Genomic DNA, 23,843 nt, shown 5'->3' on the forward strand with positions numbered 1-23,843 from the left:
GGGATTTCTGTGCACATACTGTACCCTACCTATGACATGGTGGATGTGTTACCACACTGCCATACACTGTGGTCTTGCTGCAGGGCCACATCCCGGTGACACACAGATGCTTAGAATGGAAATGGGATACAGCATGTGAGAACACATTCACTTGGTACTTCACTTGTGGGTGGAGAGAGGGGTAAATCTGGCACTGAATGTGTTGCCAAGACTGTGACCAATATCTGTTGTCTCAGGATAGGTATTAGCATTCTGCAGCAACTTACAGCACTTGTGTTTAATGCTGTGGAGGTTGTTGATGTAACTATCAAAGGCTGTATTGACTGTCATCAGTGCCTGCTGCATGTCTGCTGTCATAGATGCCTGTAGGGGATTTCATGAGGGATCCAACGTTGTGTATGAGGCTAACAATGGAGTTCAACAGTCATGGGACACCACCTTTCTTTGCAACAGTGTCCTCCTTCTGATGTACACTTTAGTAATGGCAAGGGACCATCACATTTTCTCCCAGTGTTTGGAGGACAGTGTCTGGGTTTTGTTAGCTCTGGCTAGTACCATGCATTCATGTACCTGTTTGTACAGTGCCTTATGAGTATGTTTCCACAGTCATGCAGCTATTTCCCATTGCCATGGGTGCATTGAAGACATCCACCCCTGTTTTCATGGCTGAAAAGTCAGCTTTGGTGAGGATTTGCAAGGTGGTTACCTTTGTGGGGGGTGTGGCTGACATGTTGAGTTCCATGTTGATTGCAGCCTGTGTGAATATCACCATGCAGGAATTGACATCTGTGGATGAGCAACGGTCCCATATTTAAGTGGTCAACACATATCAAGGTTGTTGCATCCTCTACCAGGGGTCAGTATGAGCTGGTTCAGGGCAATGGAAATGATGAATCCCAGAAGTGTTGGGTCACTGTACTGGTGCTTGGCTACTTTCCCCAGGTAACTTAGAGGCAGATGAAGACTCATACTATGTCAGTGTTGTGTTGGACCATCATAGATGGTAGAGTGTTGAGGAATGTGCATTGACAGTCTGGGGACATAGATGTTGACCCATAGCAGGCTATGGTCTGGATTGCACTATTACCCCAAGGCAGTTGTACCAGAAGTATCTCCAATGCATTATGATGGGATACTAGTCTGGAGGTGTTCCTAGCCATAATGAAGATGGAGACACCACCTATGCAGGTGTGGTGTGGTCCATGTTTAGGGGCTGAGAGCTGTGGTGTGTGTCATAGGCTGATACTGCAGGTCTGCTGTCTGCTGCTGTGAATCACTTCTCCATTACAGCAGACATGTGTCCTCCACTCCAATGACTGCTATGAGTGACTGCATCCTGACAGTTAGATGTGTACTGTTGAACAGCATTACCATCAGATTGCATACATGTGTAGCTGCTAAGGTGGTAATAACATTAGGGACACTGCCTAATAAGGCATCATAAGGGTGGCAAGACACTTAGCCAGTACCTGGAAACTCAGCGGTGACAGATGCAGGATATCAGTGGCAAATCATTTGGTTCTGTCAATCATGTCATCCCAAGCAGAGAGGCACTGGATCCCCTGAGAATGACACATAACACGTACGCCAATGTTGCAGTCAATCACCTGTTGATAGTACCACGGCATCATTCTGGGTGACAGTGGTACACTGCCCAGGTCCACTGTCACACCTGTCTGGACCACATAATCAGAGAGTTCAACCATGTCTCTTGTCATGAAGTCAAGGGAGGTGTGTCCCAAGTTATTCACACCCACATGGATACAGAGTGATACTCGTAGTTGTTGTGAAGTGCCATGACTGGCTGTGTCATGTGATGGATGCTGGCATGTGATAGATATTTGGCTGTTACCTACTCCATATTCAACTTTGTGAGTGGAATATGTTTGTGCCTCAGTATTGAGTTACCCATGATCACTGTATTGTGCAAGGTGGTTAGCCATAGGAGCTTAGGTTGAGGGGCACACTGTGTAGGTTAAATATGTATCCCTTGGCATGTGCCATGTCATGGTGTCTGAGTGGGTGTCTACTTTTCTGGTCTGTGCTGTTTGGGTAATTGTGCATTGAGTGCCTCTGGGAATGTGGGTGTGTGGCTTTTAACTGTATGTCATGGCTATCAAAGTGGGTGTCATGGTGAGCTATGTGTTCAACATGGTGTGGTGCAGGTGTTGATCTTATCATCTTGACCTGCTAGTCCAGTCTTTGCTGGAGAGTGCATATGTCCACATTGGGTGATATATGGGTAACCCTCACAGGTCTGAGTGTTTGGTGTTTAGAGGGGAGGGTTGTCTATGTACATGAGGTAGTTGCAACAATGCCTCAGAATGGACAAGTGCACCAGGTTAATGGGGGAAAGTACAAATAACTGCTCTTTAAACTTGCCTGGAGGGTGGACATAACTAGTAATTACTGGGGCTACATCTGTGATGAACGAGTACTGCTGACAGCTTCCAGGTCTGCCACACTTCTTGATATAATAGCCTGGTGAAGTGCCAAGCCATAATGCTAGTTGAAGTGCAAGAGAGAAAGAACTAGCATGAGATACAGGTGGAACAGAAAGCAGACTGTCTGCCACCTGTAATACTTTACCACAACTGTGCAGTTATCAGCAGCTTTGGACATGTAAAAGTTCAGTAAGCTCTGTAGCACATGCGGTAACTGTGCAACACTATAGTAGACATACCTAGATAGGCAGGAGTTCTAATCTCAATACTGGCAAGTGTGTGTAGGCATGTGTGTGTGAATCATGTACTGTTTGTCTCATACCATTTTTGACATGTGTACTACCCTTTACACTTCCCTTCATTCCAATGTATTAGATCTGTTTATGTCATCCACCTTAGAAGTACATTTGGAAGAGGTGGAAGTATATAAGCTGTGTGGTGCATTTGATAACTGTGTAGCACTATAGTAGGAATGCCTAGATAGGCATGAGTTCTAATCCCAATACTGAAAAGTGTGTATGTGTGTGTGTGTGTGTGTGTGTGTGTGTGTGTGTGTGTGTGTGTGTGAATAATGTACTGTCTGGCTCCTACAATTTGTGACCTATATACTACCCTTTACACTTCCCTTCACTCCAGTTTAGTAGACCTGTTGATGTCATCCACCTTAGAAGTACCTTTGGAAGAGGTGGAAATATATAAGCTCTGTGGCGCATCTGATAACTGCATTGCACTATAATAGGAGTACCTAGATAGGCAGGAGTTCTAATCCTAATGCTGGCAACTGTTTCTGTGAGAGGATCATATTGTTTGTGGCTTCTGCCATTTTGATGTGTATAACATACACGGCTGATGACCACCTCCCACTGCCATTACGTTATATAGTGTGGTAACAGCATCTATCTCACATGTAGCAGGCTAAACCATTGTACAGCCCTCTGCACAGATGTGTCTGGAATAGCCATATGTTTGCAACCTATACATGGTTGGAAGTGGTCTGTGTGCCTTAACAATGCCCATGTATGTGATGTTATAGCCAAATAGGCCACAGTGAGTGTACTGACACATATGGCAGCATGAGGTATCATATCTGACTGAAACATCATATTGAGATAATGTCTGCCACCCTCACAGGTGGCCAGCCTTGTAGGTGCGATGCATGAGTCCAGATGCTTGATTTTACAAGTGAACTGTTCCTGTTATGAGTCACATTAAAGGCTGGAAGAGGTGTGGACTGTCATATTGTGGTCCTAATTACTTTGTAACAGGAACACCTTGCATCTTAAGAAGGATGTGTACACAATTTATATCCACTGTATACCACCACTAATGTGTCACACATGACCCTACCTTAGGCCATTTGTTCAGCCCAATTTTCTGGCCTCTTTCCAGACGTCTTGGTACTGACAAGTTGTGAGGTATGCTACAGGAATGTTGAATTCACGTCAGCTAGGCCCCAGTGGTGACCACTGTGATGCAATACAGTTAACCCCAGCACAAGTGAACATGCACAACAAGCAATATAGCTATTACATAAAGCAGTATAGCTATTACTGATGGTTGTGTGCAATGTACATTGCATGCGCTTCACATACCTGGGGTATTGCCAGGCAACAGCAGAACTATGTCATACTCACCAGCTGCAGGCTGCTGTCCCATATTTATTTATTTATTTAACATTTGCTGACTGGAAAAGTCCGACTAGGTTCCACAGATCCTGTTTTCAGTGGAGGTCCAGGGAGAAATGCTCCAGAAGCATGTCTTTAGAATGTGGGAGGAAACCAGAGTACCCAGAGGAAACCCATGCAAATGCAGGGAGAACATGAAAACTCCACACAGAAGGCACCCCAGCCGAGAATTGAACTGGAGAACCTCTTGCTGTGAGGTGACAGCGTTAACCACTGCACCACTGCACCGCCTGATAGCCCATATGCAGACCAGAGGGTCCTATGTAGTTGTGAGAGGGAGTTATTGTCAGCAGATTCACATGTGACCTTGGTACAGGATGGATGCAGCATGTCTGCACACCTACAGTACCAACCGCAATAATACACAATGTCTTGTCCTCACCACAGATGGGCACCTCTGTGCATTCGAAAATTCCATCCACAACTGCAGTCGGACCTGACACATGCATGTAGATACAATAGAGATACATGTATGTCTGAGACATTAGTGTAATAATCCCCACTGGGCCCTTATCTGCACGCTCCTCATCCAGTGTGTGTGTGCAACCCACCTCCACAATGCTTCCCTCAATGTCATGGCTTGTGCTTTGGGCATGTGCCAAAAGTTTGGCGAGGAGATTCTTGGTGGGTGTCAGTGAGGGCTGGATGGCTGGACCCCCACCTGTGACTAGCCGGTCCCTCGCTACAGCAGCAGCCCATTGATGGGCATGGCAGATGAGGTCAGTGGCCTGATGCTGCACATGCTCATAAGTTCTGCTGTGCAGGCCAGCATCATTTATCCTGTGGACGACACTGTTCCACAGGGTGGAACTCTCCTGCACATATTCTGCTTTCCGTCCAAATAACATGGCATAATGTCCAATCACATACTGGGTGATGATGTCAGTTTCTTCAACAGAGAATGCTGATAGGTGAGCACTCTGCATGTTACCTGAAAGACATAAACAGGAAAAAGGTCACAGGACCTCATACAGTTGTCAAAATGTACATCAACAGTAGATATTACTTGCAAATAATCCACACTACACCAAAACCCTCCAAGCTATCATGGCTATAGCAGCTTGTATTACACATCTGTCCCTGAGTTATCTTATTCCCCCCAGTGTTGGACATTTGATTGCATAATCCTCTGTTCTCCATTCACTTCTGTGTAGAGGATTGACAGTGGGCATCTTCCATGTGGATGGTGTGTGGATGTTGGCAGGTCTGTGTTTGACTGTGGTGTGTGATGGAGCTGTGAGCACATGCCTGAGTTCATGTAGGAGGCAGACAGTGATGTTATTATGCCCTGTGGAGATATGCTGTTGTTGCCATCAGTAGGCAATATGTACATGCTCACCATTGCTGAGGGGAGGAGTCTGATTGATGTGCATATCCCCCTATACAACTGGGGTGGACAGGCTTGCAATATTCTCACCTAACATGTGTAATGCAGGTTACCTATATGCATGGCATGTGTATGAGGTGTTCTTTACCCCCAGTACAGGGTGAAGTATGTTGTTTCCTCTAAGACTTACAACATATGTGGAGACAGTTGTAATTTTCCTTGGTAATGTGGATATATCTGATTCATAGTCATAGTCAGCCTTACAGGAAGTCACCTGTGAACTTACATACTTGCTCAGATAGAGGTGGACTTGCTTCCAAGTAGTTGCCTGCACCTATGTGCCCCTGTACAGCCAATGTAGCAACCTATTATGTCATTTGTGTATTGCTGCTGTCCACTAAAGGGGATTACTCTACCTTGGTGGAGGCTCGATATACATGTCAGGTACTGCTGTGTCCATATAGCTACAGTGGATATAAAGGGAACACACCCCTGATACACTGCCTGGTATTTGTGCAACTGGAACATGACACCACAATAACTCATTTCATAACAATTCCCACTTGTAATGTGACCTATAGCCTGTAAAATTCAATTGAAAACATAACAATCTGGTTTATGAAAACATATGGAAATAATACAATAAGCCAGTTGAATGAGTGTGCACACCCTTAAACTGATATGTTGTGTATGCACCTCTTGAGATGGTTACAGCATTCATCTTTGTTGGTCTGGACTCTAACATCATGGGACATCTTTACTTCGCAATAGTTGCTCAACTTCCTAGAAACACATTTGATTGTATTTCAATGGAATTGTACAGGTTAGGGGTCACATTCAAGATGAGAAACATTATGAAATGGTCTTCTGTAATCTGATTGTCATACAGCACATATAACTGGCATTCCAACAGGGGTGTGAACACTTGTGATATCCACTGTATATAGGTGATGATATAGTTGGTAGTGGTAGGCATGTGCAGAGGGTCATAACACAGGTGGACACTTCTCTGATTAATACCTGAATATCATGCCTACTCTAGTACCCATATCAGTGTCAGGGCAATGCAACAACCAGTAGCTGCATGCATTTATGTCTGTTGTATGCAGTGACACTAATATTACATACATGTGCAACATGCACAACCGATGTACCTGAATGCTTGAAACAAATGTGATTAGTTTTGTGTCTTCCAGCTGAACATATGCATAAATACATGTGGTCAGGGGATACCTGGTATACATTTCTGTTGTATGTTAATATGGTACACTGTATTTACAGTCTTGCTGCTCAATCATACTTCTCCACCTGTTACAGCAGTATATCTGGACAATGGCACACATAAATGGGTGTAAAAAGGGACATCAGTATTGATACTGTATTAATATATCTGCACCATACATTAGTACATTGATTGCACAGTAGGGTTTGGCATCAGTGTGATAACATGGAAGATGTCCAACAGTCATAAGTAGGCTATTATGTTACAATGTTATTGCTCACAGACCTGCCAATGGTTTGGCTCACATAAGACAGGTATATGTCTATGTGACTACAGATAGTCACAATTGGGCTTACTGTCCAGCAGAACATTGTACAGTTGAATGTTATTAATTCAATATGTCAAATGCAGTTCAACACACATGCCTACAACAGTACATTACTATGCACATGCCCTCTAGAGGTCTCTTAGCTTTACAATGTAAACATGTGTCATACTCATAATCACAGGTAACATGGATATGGAAAACATCCCATTAACTGGCCTAGCAGTGGCACAATCATATATGAGCTGTCCTTTCCCAGGGTGAGTCAGGCTCCTGAGCTGTGATCCTACCTCGCAACCTCTCAGACCATCACATCTGGACAAAGCCTAAAATGCTGGGGGGAAAATAGGGACAGACTTTAAATATTCCTGTTACAAACACAGGAAGTTCATAGAATGATACATTTTGCATTGCAGTGAATATTCTTAAGGATGTGGAGTCTTAAAGTGTTTGTCATTACTTGATGACTTCAGTCCTCAGCTATTTGCCTGAAAAGTACAGATTTCAGGAGGAACAGACAAAAATATATGAATGTAAAATGTGGACATTCTGTGAAGATTTGTACAGTTGAGAGTTATGTCTGTGATATCTCCCACTGCAGAGAGGGCCAGATGCTATGGCCATAGCAGCTGTTTAGCAGGACATTAGTACAGCAAGTCTTGTTGGGACACATATTCCTCCAAATCATATTTCCCATTATTACAGACCAACTACTACATTCAGTTAGTTGCTTACATGTTCCACTTACCTTTTTTCTTTCTTCTCTTTTTCACTTTATGTTTCATTTATTTCTCTCCCTCTCTCTCTCTCTCTCTCTGCACTACAGGGATAGACCTGGTTTGAATAGGTGGCAGCATGGCTTTTGTAGGTGATGCTCATGACCAGGTGATGGCCTGTGCACCTATTGGGGTTCCCAACTTGCTAATTGCATACAGAGCAGCTGTGTAGTTCTTCCAATAGCCAATGTCATGGCAACACACTCCTATAAATGAGAACCCCATGTGGGTGTTGGCCCTTTCCCATACTTGTGAGGTAGACATCCTGAAGTTGTGTGAGCTACTATCTCTTACAACAAGACTTGTGGAGACAAGCCAACTAAATGGTGTTGAAGGTTCAAGACTTAGGGGCAGAATGTGAATATTACTGTTATATGTTTGGAATACTGCTAGTTTAACAGGGTTTGTCTGCAAATGCTACTTCTGCATGGATTTCAGTCTGAAAATGTTCTGTCTCTGCATTGCTCTCAACTGTAGGACCATCCACATAATGGCCACAGGTTAGCCTGTTATGTATGGGCTGTTCCCCAGACAGGTGTTGTCCTTGGCAAATCAGTAGCATACTCTGGTGATTGCATTATGTAAATGGTTACATCCATTTGTTTTTCTGACTTTATATTGCTCAGAAAAGATATGTTACAACAAACCCTGTAACACCAGCAACTTTCTCAGTGTATAACAGCAATATTTAAAGTATGGTTGTGCATTTGGGCCTTTCTCCACCAATTATGTCAGGCTTTGTCCAGATGTCATACAGTAGTAGGTGGACATGTATACTGGTCTATCATTATTTAGTGGTGTAATTCCTACTGAGGCAAAAGGCTGGGAGACATGTTGAAGTCTGTACATTCAACAGGTTGGTTTATAGAGAATGCTCTTAGATGCCCTTGTAACATATTTTATGTGGGGGACAGTAACACATGTTTTAAAACTAGGCTGTTAGAACATGTGAGACATATTACTGATAAGAAGTATGACAGTTCTACAGTTGTACATTTGAATAAATCTCACCATGGGGACAGTAGTTGGTCCCAAGGTACTGTTTCTGAAAAAGTCTGTCCTCAGTTTGATGAAACATTCATAAAAGAACAATTGTTATGTACAGACTCAGTGTATTAATAATAACTACGATATGTTATCCCGTAGGGGGTCAAATTAGGAGTGCAATTGGAGGCTGTGTATTCAATTATGTAATTAGGTTTTACTTGCTCGTTTTGATTAAGGCATGTATTTCTGGTAATGATTTACTCCTTGAAGGCTTTGGCCAAGACATCAGAGTATAATAAACATGTGTGAATTATTGGCTGGTTGTATTTTTCTTTGCTATGTTCAGACATTTTATTTGTTTTGCTAAGAGGTTGTTGTACGTCTGGCCATTGTGTATGGCCTATCATGATTTTGTAGCAGTGTACTGTTCACTTATTTATTTGGACTGTGTTGGGGGGGGGCAGATGTGAGTGTCATGACTGCTTTTTTTTCTAACTGTGCATGTTGCCCCAGTTGTGGGTGGTTTATCAGCAGCATATGTTTGTATGGGCATTTTGGGACATGTATGTATATATATATATATATATATATATATATATATATATCTGAATATGTCTGTATGTTTGTATGTCTATATGTATATATATATATATATATATATATATATATATATATATATATATATATATATATATATCTATATATATATATATATATATATATATATATATATATATATATATATATTATTTTTTTCTCTACTGTTGAATGACTGTGCTGCATAATATGTTTGAATCAACATCAAAGATATCTGTAGCTCAGATGGCTTAGTGGTCAATTAATGTGGTTAGGGTGTGCAGGGTCCTGGGTTCAAGTTGTGCAAGGGCTGATTATTTTGTTGCTGGGCAGAGCAAGGGCCGATGGATACAGAGTGATTAAGGCACTTTTAAGCAGTTGTAAGTGGGTTTGCATGGGTTTGGCAGGCGGTAAGCAATGCTAACTTCTGGTTAAATATGCTTACAGAGACTTAGCCTTAAAAGTGCTTAATCTGTGTAGGCATTGCTTAGTACCATGTAATCAGGCTTAGTCCCGCTTACTACTGCTTACCCCCCCCCACACTAGTTTCTTTAAAAGAAAAGAAAAAGGGGTGATAGGAAAGTGGTGAAAAAGGGAGCACGAAGAGGATACAACAATATGAAAGAGCTAGGGATGTGCAGAATGGGTCCATAGCTGTCCATTTCTTCTACAGCAATAGCTGTGCATATATACTGCATTTGGAGGTAAAGTTGGGCACTCAAACCTCTGAGAGAGAGGGGTGAGGACAACAATAATGTGTTGTAAAGCAAACTCCACAGGATTATATGTGTCCAGTGGACACATGTGAAATGGACAGCTATGTATTGGGCGACATTTTTTTTTTTGGGGAACAGATTGCCCTTTTTTTTTTAAGGTGAGAGTGGGATGTTGGGGAAGGATAGTAGGTATATTTGGGGAGGTAGGTTGGGTAGGAAGACAGACAAGATAGACAAGACAGCATACAGGGGTGGTATATGACACATGTGGGGGTAAACATTGTGGATGGGGAGGGGTGTTTGGTAATTGGAGGTTCCCACCCATGGGCAGTCACCACTGCACCTTCACAACCTTGAAGGTGGCTGACAGTCTAATTGTGCCATGCAGCCCTCTAGCTGGCATAGCTGATCTCCCAATTCCTTGCGAAGCTCGCTACACACCAGACCCCAGACTTGGCTTTGGTTGACAAGATCCTTTCCGCACCCATGCCCGGGGGGGGGGGTGAGCTCCATCCTCTGAGGTAGTTCCACCAAAAGGTTGTGCAGGACCAGCAGACGAGGAGGTCCTGGGGTGGGTGCCAGATGTGCTGGGGCCCAGTGTCATGCCAGATGAGGAGGGAGAGGTGGATCTGCTGGGATCAGCCTTCCCTGACATGCTATGGTATTGCAGTTTTAGAACAGATGTCGGTTAGTAATTATAAACACATTCCAAGATTAGTTATAACAGCATGCATGAGTATTCCCATTAATCCAAAACAAGAGATTTGGAACATTTGCATAGCAAACAGAGCGCTAGCATATATGGAACCACAGTAGGCATTACCCTGGCATGGAGGTTACATTGATAGCAAAAGGCCACCATTGATAGTATTTGAACAGGGAATATTAATTGGAATAAATTTCAACATTTGTAGAACAACAGGACACATGTCTCAACAGTAGGTTTGGTGGAAAACATATCCATTCATTTATGTGTTTTGATTATTGTTGAAGATAAGGTGTGGGAGTGAGAGAGAGATGTCAGTTAACAAATGTAGATTCTTGCAGTGGTCACAGCTTTAATGATCATTGCTCTACTCATTACTCTGCAGGTATTATTACAACAACTATGGTGTTGGGTTGGGCAGTGGTATGTTTGTACACAGTATAATTACAGCCTTCTTATAGCTACTTTATACTTTCGCTTACCTGGAAGACATGTGGAGGGAATGTTTGATAATACTACATGACTGTTTTTACCCATATTCATATAGTCAGGGCTTCATATGTGCACTCATACTGTGTGTGTGTGTGTGTGTGTGTGTGTGTGTGTGTGTGTGTGTGTGTGTGTGTGTGTGTGTGTGTGTGTGTGTTTGTGTGTGTGTGTGTGTGTGCTACTGACATAGTCTGCCTTGATTTTTATCCACTCACTCTGGTTGTTGGTAGCAGGGAACAGTAGCTGTGACAGCATGACACTTTTGAACATTTCTTGGGGAGACCACTTGGTGTATGTACTTATCTTGCTGTCATTTGCAGCCATGGGGTTGGACTGTGGGTGTTGGACCCTATGTTACTACAGGCTTCTTATAGCTACTTTATACCTTCTTTCACCTAGAAGATCTGTGGATGGAATTTATGTTGAGACTACCTGACTTTTTCTACACATATTCACAAAATCCTACTTAAAATTATGCATACAGCTTACTACCACTCCCGAGATTTGTACCGTGGCTGTTTCTGCTAAAAATGCAACATGTTTGTGCTTCATCAGAACATGCTATTGTGAAACTACTGTCACTTCCTTGAATGTTTTCTTTCTAATCCTTTCTTGGTTGTACACTCTGACCTTGTGATTACAACATGCTTGTACATACATTCCTATACATACCTTTTGACATAGCACAGTGTGAAAAGCAGTGGTTAACACAACATTACTATTCTGATATCACATCTTGGTGCATGAAACTTTCCAGTCATACAATATCACAGTAAACACAATCAGTCTGGGGTTTTCACTTTTATTGACAGGTAATTACAATTTTATTGATATATAACCTGCATGTCACTATTACTCTCCTACTGGCTTCTCCAGTCACTAAAAACCATACCCTTTTTTAAATACTGCAAGGTAACATTCTACTATGTTTTATTTATTAACCCTACATAATACCAGCTAGATTGTTACTCACCAGCCTCACAATGCAGCCTTTGCAGCCTGCTAGCATGGGCTTCCAAGTTCACAACCCTCTCATCTGCAGCTGTACAGGAGATAAGAGAAAACATTTATGCATACCTATCCATCGGATACACAGGCTGGACTTTGGACAACACTTATTTTGACTAATACTTACACACGGCTGGAGCATTCCCCGCTCAGGCATCTTGGACCCACTGGTGCAAAAGGTGCCTCTTCCTCCGTTTCAAGTCATAAAAGTGGTGACGGACCTGCTCACCAGTCCGAGGGATGCCAGTGGCAGTGGTGAGATTTCAGGCAAATTGGTCCCAGGCCTTCACTTTGTATTGGGAGCCCTGGTACTGGTCCTGCAGCAGTTGCCCTTAATGGTCTTTAATGAGGAGTCCATCCATGACCCTGGCCTCTTGAATGCCCCAGCTCTACGCCCGAAAGCACACACCTTCACCAACACTTGCCATAGTGCCTACACTGGGGAGCTACAACTTGTTATGAGCTGCTTTCCCACCTGCGTCATTTAAATAGGGTTAATTTTCCACCCTTTACTGTGATTGGACAGTTTTGAAACTGCTGTGCTAAACTAAGCACTGGGCAAACCTGCTTAGCTAAGATAACTATTGCTTAAAAGGGTAGATGCTTAGCCCTGCTTACCAGTGCGAAAATCTGCTTAGCTATGCTAAATCTTGCTTGAACTTTAAATTTCATTCACACCTCACATTTACAGCTGCTACACTACCCTGGTTAGCATATACATAATAATATTCACTACCTATTTAAGAAAAATACATTTTAGTTGTGTTTTACATTTGAAAATGTGTGGACTGCTGTGAGACTTGAGCCATCCATGACTAATTACATAGTAGGCAAATGCTTTAACCACTACGCTGTTCTAGTTTCACTGTTATCATTGTGTATATTTATATTTAGCTCCTTTTGATGTTTAAACTCTGCTATGCATAGCTACACGATGGGCAAATCCGCTCAGTTACACTTAAACTTTATTGCACACAGGAAAAAAAAATAAGGAATATATTTTAAATATTACTGTTTGAAACTTAGAACATTGATTGAATAACAGGCTTTGGATTAGCATGAATTTTCTGAGGATGTAAAGTCTTAAACTCAAACATCTGTCATTATTCAATGACTTCAATTCACAGCTATTTGCCAGACAGGTGCAGATTTTAGTAGGAACACATCAAAAATATGAAGCAGAAATCTGGACATTCTGTGAAGATCTATAAAGTTGAGAGGTATGGCTGTCTCTTATTTTTTCCACAGACACTAAAGTGTCCATGGAGACTTTCATTCATTTTCAATTGCCACACAGCAACTCTCGAGTGCAGGGGGCATGTGTATAGTGAGAGCACTGCTCCCAGACACGCCCTCTACACTCGCACACAGAACAGGGTCCATTTTAGAGCATGGCAGCGTGCCTTCATACATATGCATGGTACACTGCCATGCTGCACGGGAACGGTCCCTTCTGTGCAAAAATAAGCTATTCTTTCACAGACATTTGCTGAATCCATGGGAGTAACTATTACATTTGTAATATTTTGTAAACAACCTAAAATATCTCAGCAATCACTCCAGTTACACACGTCAGCAGCATTTTATTCATCTAGCTGAGAACTTTTTTATTAGGTTAAGGAGTTCTGTCTGCGTTACTTGGTTATTGAGATATTTAGAAAAATGTGAGCATTATATCTATATAAATTAATATAATAAAACAATAGTTAATATCTATTTACCTGTACTAGACAGAGGTCAAATATTACTGCAGTTGAGTTTGCCATTGTATAAGCTTTAAGGTGAAATATTTTAAAATCTTGTACATAGCATAGTTTTGGAATTATTGATGCAAATATGAAGAAGCAGTATTTGACACCTAGAGGCATTAGTAGGAGTTAACTGCAGATGCACCTGGAGCCGTCACTTGGATGTAATGAGTTAACTAGATATGCTGATGAATGCAAGCTGGGTATAGTTGTCATGTTAACGTAAGATACTTATACTCTTCAAAATGAATGAACAGGAGTTAACATCCTCTACATTGAGACAGGGGCTAAACTAAATGCTACGAAATCCAGTGTCATCCCATTTGGGAAACAGCAAATTATTGCAACATGCTGGATTAGTAACAACCTGCTATCAAGCTGGTTAGTGATTACAGACTTGGGCACCTGGGTTGACAACTCCCTTTCCTTTGATTGTCATGTGATGACTGCAGTTCTGAAATCCTTCTGTATCTTTCAAATAATTGTCAAATCTCTTCTAAAATTGTTTCCTTATACTCTGTACTTGTCAGAACATTTAGAGAATATAATGCACCCTTTGGCATGTATTATACTAGACACATTAAAAACCTGAACCTGAAACCCCCAGAAGTGAATAACAAAAATTACTTCTGGCATCAACAATCTTAGCTAACAGGAGGGACTAGAATCCTTGCCCCTTTAGTCACTGTCATATAGGCTCCTGAAGGAGGATCTGTGTCTTGTTCACTATGCCTTCAGTGATCCAGTTATCCTAAATCTCCTTTTTTTCTCAATACATCAGACACTGCAGCCAGCACTAGAATATGATGTTTCAACCTAAATCAGGAAATAAAAGCAAACCAGATGGTGGCATAGGTAGGTCACCCAACTCTTCTGTCTCTGGAACAGGCTCCTCCTAGGTGTCATGCAATGTAATTCCCTATTGTTTTTCAACCATAGTTTTGACAATTGGATAGATAGCCTTAAATTGACTCCAGGGCATACAGGCCGTGTCCTCCCTAAAAGGGTTGGTAGAGCCTGAAGATGATTATTGTCAAGGTGCACATGGCCTTTGGCCAAATTTTCCTGTATATCTTATGATCTTATGATCCCCAAATCCTTTGAAAACTGAGAGGAAGTAAGGAGTTACTAGCCATGAAATGGTAGAGTATGTGTGACAGAAGGCTATAGGCATGGCAGCTTAGAAAATATAGAATAGTCATTGTTGTAGCTTGGGTTCCAATGTGTAGGTCGCAAGACATTTCCCCATGAGCTACAACTTCATAATCAGAAGCCCAAACCACTGCTTCCACATAGAGTGGTATGGTGGAAAAGCAAACTCACTGTGGTGTTAAAAACTGGCCAGCACCACAGCGTGCTGTTATGACCCCTAAATGGCTACACGGATGTATTATAACAACGGAGACAAAGCTGTTGATGTGCAGAGTGTAACACCTCCAGTATCCTACAAACATCTTGCATTCCAGAGTATTTTCTGAAAAACAAAGTTAAAAAGCATAAAATAAACAAATACCCAAATAGCTTGCCAATTACGGTGCATGGAAGGTGCCCTGAAGCTTTGGAAGTTGTCCTTGGCAGGATGTAAACCATATAGATAAGGTTCCTGCAGCAGTGATCAATATGAGGAGCATATATTCTTTACATCAATAACAGTCAGTGCATTCACAGTCCTTTCCATAAATACTGCAATATATTATAATGCACACAGACCAAATTATATTTTTCAAGTATTTCACAAACAAATTTTCAGATCTTGAAAACTGTAAAACCTAGACACATATTGTTAGAATATTTTTGTTAACCAGACATAAGTTTTCACACGACAACAAGAAATTCCTCTATAAGTATACAATTATTAAGATATATTGTTCAAATATTTTTGTTAACCACACAAGTTTTCATACGACAACAAGAAATTCCTCTATAAGTATTCTTAATAAGATATTTACAGAAATATGAAATCATATGTTTAATTGTATAATTAACTATACAAATAATACTGGCTATCTCTCAAAATGTGCAACTTATAGTGCAAATATTAAAAATAGTTTTCTTCAACAACATCTAAGGTTTCTCCTAATGTCATGTAAAAGTTTGTAAGCTACTTGGTTTTTGAAGTATTAAGTACATATGGAAGTATTGCTTTTTTCATAATTACTCACAAACAACTAGTGATATTTCCAGTATACTGCAATATAAACCACCATTTTCAGTGTATTGTCCTGTCCCCCACATTGGCACTTACATCATGCAACTCAATAAAATAAAATGTAGGCCTCTCAGTTATGAAAATATGAACATAAATATTAAAACATGAATAATATGTGGCAAAAACATTCATTTCTGGTCCTAGATATCCTAGACTAACAATCTTAGCGTTATTTTAATAACACCTTGCCCTTTCTAATAATGCCTGCTATTAGTTGGTATGCTAAAGAAACCAGACTCAAAAATTTCTAGATACACAAGGAGGTATGGGTGTGAACTGAAGGTATACAAAAAAGGTGTTATAGGCTTCAGCGAGTTAATTAATGTACAACTTAGGCAACAAGAAGCAATTTTGTCTTTTAGAGAAAATGGTTAACTTCTCAGTTTAGCCCACTGCCTGAGGACCCGATCCCCTTACAATGCATAGATACACATAAAATGAGAAAAGGTACGGGCATTTTTTTCTAAATGTAAGGCATTGCAGAGTTCACTGGTAGGCAGGAGATATATTATAGGTTCATAGGTGTTTGCTAGGCTAAAGACCACAAGGGTCTTTTTAAGCCTAGCCATGCATCCCAAATCTCTGACAAGTTCTGATACCCTTGATAAGTGTAAACATGGGCCTGGGAGATGAACCATTTACAGGTTACCTGTGTCCATTAGAGACATAGGTGCCAAACCAGGGATGCATTTCTGGTTTCCCATCCAATTGTCCAAGTTGCACTTGAATTGGATTAGGGAGGAATTTTGCTTCACATGGATGGGGAGCCTGTTCCATAGACGGGGTAGTCTCTGGGATGCATACCTATTTCTCCAGCAGGTCCTATTTATATCACAGGCAAAGTTTAAGTCTTTAGAATGAGTAATTCTGATAGTGTTTGATTTGTGGATATGCAGGAGGTCCATCAGAGTGGGGTCTGGCAATGCCCTTTATGCCAAGCATAGATCTCCCCTCAAAAGCTTGTAGGAGACTGAATACAGGGATAGGGCCTTGAGTTGGTCTGCATAGGACATATTACTTATGTCCTGTACTCTTTCAGTGAGGAACCTCTGTGAACGTTCCAGTTGTTGGATATGCCTTATTATGTACATTCCAAAGGGGGCAATTTACTCAATGATAGGTCTGATGAATGCTGAATACATTGGAATAATGACTTCCTTGGACTTAGATGCCATACCTTTGTTTATATGTTGTGCAATACAGAATGATTTCCTCACTACTGTAGACACAACATGATCAAAGGCTAGATTACTATCTATGTGTGTCCCTAAGTCCCTGACTACTGGGTCAACTTTAAGGGGTGTGTTGTCAATATGATAGTTACCAGGGATGGATGACTTCCCAAAGGATACTATTATGCATTTCTTGGCATTTAGTTTTAGTCCATGATTCTGACACCAGTTGTTTGTCTATGTCAGCCCCTCTTGGAGAACATTTGTGTCAGTGTGAGATTCAATGATAGCTCCTAATTTGGAATCATCTCCAAATTTAGTCAGCCAGAGACCACTGACATTGGCCTTCACGTCTGAGAAGTAAATGCCAAAAAGGAGCGGCCCAAGGACTAATCCCCGAGGGACTCCACTTGTGACTGGCATCTTTGCACAGGTGGACTCCCCAGTTCTAACTTCCTGACTCCTATCTGTGAATCATTTGCTATCCACTGGGTGATATATTGTTTTGACCTTAAACCTCTTGAGTTTGTCAACAATGCCTGAGTGGGTTATTTTGTCAAATGCCTTGGCCAGGTCAAGACAGGCACTGTGAATGATTTTGTCCTCATCCATTGCTTTGGTGACCTTCTCAAAGTCTAGAGGTTTACTATATCTCTGTTGCTCATCTCCATGATAATTCTTCCCAAGGCTTTACATATAAGAGTAGTGAGACTTATGGGCAGTGTTGTGCTAGTTACTTATAAAAGTAATAAGTTACTATTACTAGTTACTTTTCAGTAAAAGTAATATATTACTATTACTTATTACTTTTTTAAAAAAAGTAATATATTACTATTACTAGTTACTAACTAAAGTAATGCATTACTTTAACATAAGTATAGTTTATCAATTATAATATTGAGAGTTACACAAGCAAGCACATACATATAAGTGTATTATTAAAGTTGTACTCATAATATTACAATGTTGATGAATAGCATTTAACAGTTGAAAAACACCAGTAGACTAGTGTTTATAGCTGAACAGCACAGTGGTGCAGCAGTCAGTGTTGTCACCTCACAGTAAGAAGTTCTGTTTCGATTCTCGGCTGGGATGCCTTCTGTGCGGAGTCTGCATGTCTTCCCTGTGTTCGAGTGGGTTTCCTCTGGGTGCCCCTGTTTCCTCCCAGATTCCCAAGACATGCTGCAGGTGGATTTGACATTCTAAATTGTCCCTAGGTGTGAGTGTGTGCATGCATGTCCCTTCCTGAGGATGGTTTGGTGCTTGTCTGGCAACTTGACAATGTAAAACTCTACTGCCACTTGTTGCGGACTGATGATCTGATGTGGTGACCCCTAACAGGAGCAGCTGAAAGGAGAAGAAGATGACTAGTCTTTCTAGCTAGAGAGTCACAAACAATAATTAATCCAAACCATACACAGCCAGCAGGACAAGACCAATAAAAAACAATCACATTTTGTCTATTTTCAGAAACTAAAAATCGAAACCCAATAAGAATGTTAAATATAACATAATAAAAAACTGTCAAGACAAAAGCTGGTTGATCATAGATCCATCCACACGAAGAGTCCTACTTGGTGCAGTGGGTTGGGGCATCAGATGTTAAACCAATGAGTGGTAAGTTTGATTCTGACTGACAATGGTATGGAGAACCAATGCCATTTATTATATGGCAAGGTAAGGAGGTGATCTCTAGCAGGCTAGAACTGTCCCAGTGTTAGGGGGTGTTTTAGTGCGTGAGAGTCCCACAGTACCAGGGCAGGTCTGGAGTCTGGTCATCATTAGCTTTCAGCTCCTTGCAATGCTAAAAGAAATGAAGTAAATTATGCTCCACACTATTTCTAATGATCTATTATGAATCATACCTCTCAGCCTAGAGACATCAAAAAAATAGGCAAAGGCCCATGAAAAGTAGGGACAAATGGCCACAAATCTGGACACTAATCAAAAAATCAACATACCATTTGTATGTATGATATTGTAACTCTGCCCACTCTAATGGAATTGTGGGATACCAACATTCAAATAATTGTGAAGATGTTCTCCAATTTAACATTAACTCTGAAAATACACATTCATACAGAAACACCAGGTAAAGTCCCTTTACAGCATTAACAAAAAATCTTAAGGGAAGTAGTCTGCAATAGGTATGTAAAACACTTTGCATTCTACTTTCTGCAGGACACCAGTGAATTGACAATCCTCCATATTGTCTGTGAGAATATATTTACTCGTTTGAAGCACTCCTTAAAATGGAGAACATCGACATTTGTGCTGTAACAGAGACCTGGTTCTAGGCAGCAGAAAGCACCCAGGCTATAACTCATTCCACACCTTTTGGGCCCAGAACTTGGACTGAAGCTCCAAAAGTGGTGGTGTTTCCATATTCATAAAGGATGCGCACACCTCCAGACTTGTAGCCCAACATAATGAATAAGAAATACTTCAGCTGCAGCTAACATTGGGTAAGACAGATATTCAGGTTGTAGCCTGCTATAGTTCTCCAACCATGTCCATACGCTTACACTCCATGTTTCTAAACACCCTGGAGAATATCAGGGTCCGACCTAACACTCTCATACTGGGTGACTTCAACTACCCCTCCATTAACTGGGAAAACTACTCATGCACCAATTCACTTGCCCAACATTTCCTGGATTTCATTAATTCCAATGCCCTGGCCCAGCTCATTCTTACCCCCACTAGAGGTAGCAACATTCTAGACCTGGTCATTACTTACATGGGTGACTGTTGCTCTATACAAATAGTCAACTCCTCCATGGTTAGATCCGACCATAAACTAATCACCTTGAAAATACACATCCCTCTCACCCCCCCCCCCCCCATAAAGGTAACCACCATGAAAAACTTCTCGAAAGCTAACTTTGGGCTCCTAAAAACAGAGGTGGCTAACTTCACGGCACCCATGCAATTGGAGAACAGCTGAATGACCACTGAATCATACACTAATGCCCTGTATGAAGATGTACACAAATGCATGGATCTCGCCATACCCAATAGAACCAAGACACTCTCCTCCAAAAAAAGGAAGCCAATCTGGTGTTCCCCTGCCATAAACAAACTCTACAACAGAAGGAGGAAACTGATGCAGAATAAGGTGAAGTCCCAAGACTAGAAAAACTCCCTTATCAGCCTCAACAAAAAGTTGAGATCCCTCATCAAATCCTCTAAAGCTAGCTATGAAAACAGAATTGCAGCAGATAGTAAAGACAACCACAAGGCCTTTTATAGTTATGCAAAGAATCTCCATGGCAATACCCAGATTTGCTCAGAGCTATTGCATAATGGCATTTCCTGTACTGAGCCAACATATATTGCCAATATACTGGCCAACAGATTTAGTGCCAGCTTTACCCCTTTCTCCCCCAACAAAGGACCAATCACAATACCAGTAGATTGCCAGACACCCAGTGTTACTGCTGCAGAGATTAAAACAGCACTGTCCAAGGCCAAGAATACAGCTTCTATGGGACCTGACAATATCCCTGGCTGTGTTCTAGATGAGTTACAGAGTGAACTGGCACCTCACCTATGTGCCCTGTTGAATCACAGCTTCACCTCAGGCTTTGATCTTACTGAATGGTGCACTGATACAGTCATCCCTCTCCACAAAGGAGGAGTGACTACAGACCCTGGGAACTATCGTCCCATTAGCCTGACAAGTCTGATATGCAAAGCTATGGAACGCATCATTATGGACCTAATAAACAAGGATATAGGGAATCTTGAAACTCTGGATCCCACACAGTTTGGTTTTGTGAAGGGTAGATCATGCCTGCTCAACCTGGTTGACTTCTTTGAGTCAGTCACCAGAGCTGTGGATGAAGGCACGGTGGTTCATACAGCCTACCTTGATCTGGTCAAGGCCTTTGATACCATTCTGCACTCAGAAATCATAGAAAAACTCACTAAGCTAGGCATCAACTCCTATATCACTAGGTGGGTTGCAAACTAGCTCACAGATAGAAGCCACAGTGTGAAAGTAGCTGACTCCAAGTCAGACTGCTGACCAGTCATGAATGGAGTCCCACAGGGTTTGGTCCTGGGTCCTCTCCTGTTTGGTATCTACTTCTCTGAAGTCCAGGCCAACATGAAGGGAGTCTGGCTGACAAAGTTCACAAATGATTGCAAGTTGGATGCCATAATTAACTCCCCAAGTGATGTTGACATCCCACAAAAAGGCCTCACTGAGACCAACGACTGTTGTCAGAACCATGACCTTAAGCTCAATGCCAAAAAAATGTGTCATTATCCCCTTTGGGAAAAACCCGGTTCCCATAAATTACCACGTTGATGGTAGTCCACTGAACACAGAAGGCATTATAAGAAATCTGGGAACACAGGTTGACAGCATCCTCTCTTTTGACCACCACATTACCACTGTAGTCAGAAAGTTCTTCTACATCTCATTACTAAGGGTTTTGCATCCAGGAAGAAAGAGGTCATTGTCTCCCTCTACTCTTCCCTCATTAGGCCAATTATCGAGTACAATGCCCCATTTGGTATGTACCTCACTAGACACCTGCAACAACTGGAGAGGCCACAAAAGTACCTCACAAAGAGGATCCTAGGCCTTAAACACTTGTCTTATATGGAGAGACTCAGAACACTCCAACTATTCTCTGTCTCATATCACCTACTTAGAGGTGATCTCTGTTTGATTTACAAAGCCATGTCTCACCCAGCTCTGTTAGAAATGCTATATCTAAAGAAATCCCAATCCTTCCACACTACATGCTCCCAAGACCTCAACCTCATTACCACAATCAACAGAACAAGGTGGAGGGACAGGTTCATAACCCAGAGGCTGCCCATGCTATGGAATAGACTTCCCAAATATGTCAAGTGGAGTGCCTCATGGGACCTTTTCAAGAGGAAACTTGATGAGTGGATGGGAAGTAGAAAATTCACCCCAGGGATAGTTTCCCCATCCACCCTCCCTAGTGTTGTGGTGTTCTTATACTTGGTGGCTTTGCAGTTGCCCGCCCATACTGTATATTTGATCTGTGGCACTCATCCCAGTCTAGTGTCAATCGTTCAATCAATCTAATAGAGAACATTTGTGAAGGTCAACCCAGTCAGATTATTAACCTTGAATTAACTTCTGTACCAGCTTCCTCCATTTCCACTTTACTGAAAAAAAAAAATTCTAAGCTTGCTTCCCCTCTTTCCTGTAACAAGTCTTGTCCAGATACAGATTTGCTGTATCCAGGACTGTTTGTAAGCTCCTGAGCCCCCCTCCCCCACTTAACTAGGGTTAAACTATTCCTGGCGCCATAACGTCTGTTCTTCAAATTTTCCCTTGCAACTAGCCAGCTTTTTAGTTTTAGCACTCAAATCTGTTTCTTTGAGCTCAGCACTTGTTCAGAACTCGTTGTAAGCACTAAATAAGCTACAAATTACTAAAGCACTAACTTTCCTCACTTGTCTAGAGGAAAACAGTTTTTAGTACTTAATAAATAAGCACCTATCCAGGCATGTCTAAAGGTCAGCTCCCAGTGTTTTCTCCTGCCTACCTGATGAATCTGGGCATCTTCGGACAGTGCAGCAATTGCCTCATGTACACAGACAACCCTCTCCTCCTACCACCCAACACTATGACCTGTGAGAGATGCACTTATATAGCCAAACTGGAAGCAAAGCTCACTTCACCGAAGACTGGACTAGACAGTCAAGAGGAGAAGGTAAACACTTGCACCGCACCATACTCATCACATAGTCTCTCAAAACCTACACCACCAAAACACACACACAGAAGCACAACATACACACCTACATTTGTGGAAGCTCTCAGTAAAAATCTGCCCAAACAACCAAGACCTCAGAGATGCAAGCAACCTCCACCCCCCAACATAACCCAAATGACACATAGCCCACATACTCAGTGTGCCACTCAACTACAGCCCATAAGGCATAAAGTACCCAACACTCTAGTCATAGGTGACTCTATAGTCAGGCACACTGTTGTTCCACTTACCAGGCTAAACAAGGAGAAAGTTACTGTCAGCTGCCTGTCGGGTGCCAGGATCCGCCACATAATGCACGCACTCAGGTCACTCCACAACAAGTACAAATATGACTCTGTCATTGTAAATGTAGGTGTGAATGACTTAAGATGGACCTCCCTGGACTACATAAAAAGAGACATGGAGGAGCTCTCTGATCTTGTAGCCCAGGCAGATATGACCCTCGCCCTGAGTAGCATCCTGCCATCACCCAGAATGATATCACAGTACAAGGACAAAATGATTGACTTCAACAATTGGCTAAGCTTCTGGTATCATTCTAAGGGAATCCAGTATCTGTCTGCCTGGGATGACATGATTGACAGACCACGCTGCTTTGCCAGAGATGGCCTGCACCTGTCACCCTTGGGATTCCGGATACTGGCAAAGGCTCTTGCCACCCCTATATTGCTTTTTTTAGGCAAGG

At 41.8% G+C, this 23,843-nt stretch overlaps 1 protein-coding gene across 2 annotated transcripts in view; it reads right to left on the reverse strand.

Annotated features, from left to right (window-relative positions):
* LOC122813026 (CYFIP-related Rac1 interactor A-like) overlaps positions 1-23,843 on the reverse strand; it is a 1,136,056-nt gene that overhangs the window by 791,008 nt on the left and 321,205 nt on the right. The gene's annotated exons all lie outside the window — the stretch shown is intronic.

The sequence above is a fragment of the Protopterus annectens genome, chromosome 1.part1 (genome assembly GCF_019279795.1).
Source record: "Protopterus annectens isolate FY-2018-M chromosome 1.part1, PAN1.0, whole genome shotgun sequence".
Lineage (NCBI taxonomy): Eukaryota > Metazoa > Chordata > Ceratodontiformes > Protopteridae > Protopterus > Protopterus annectens.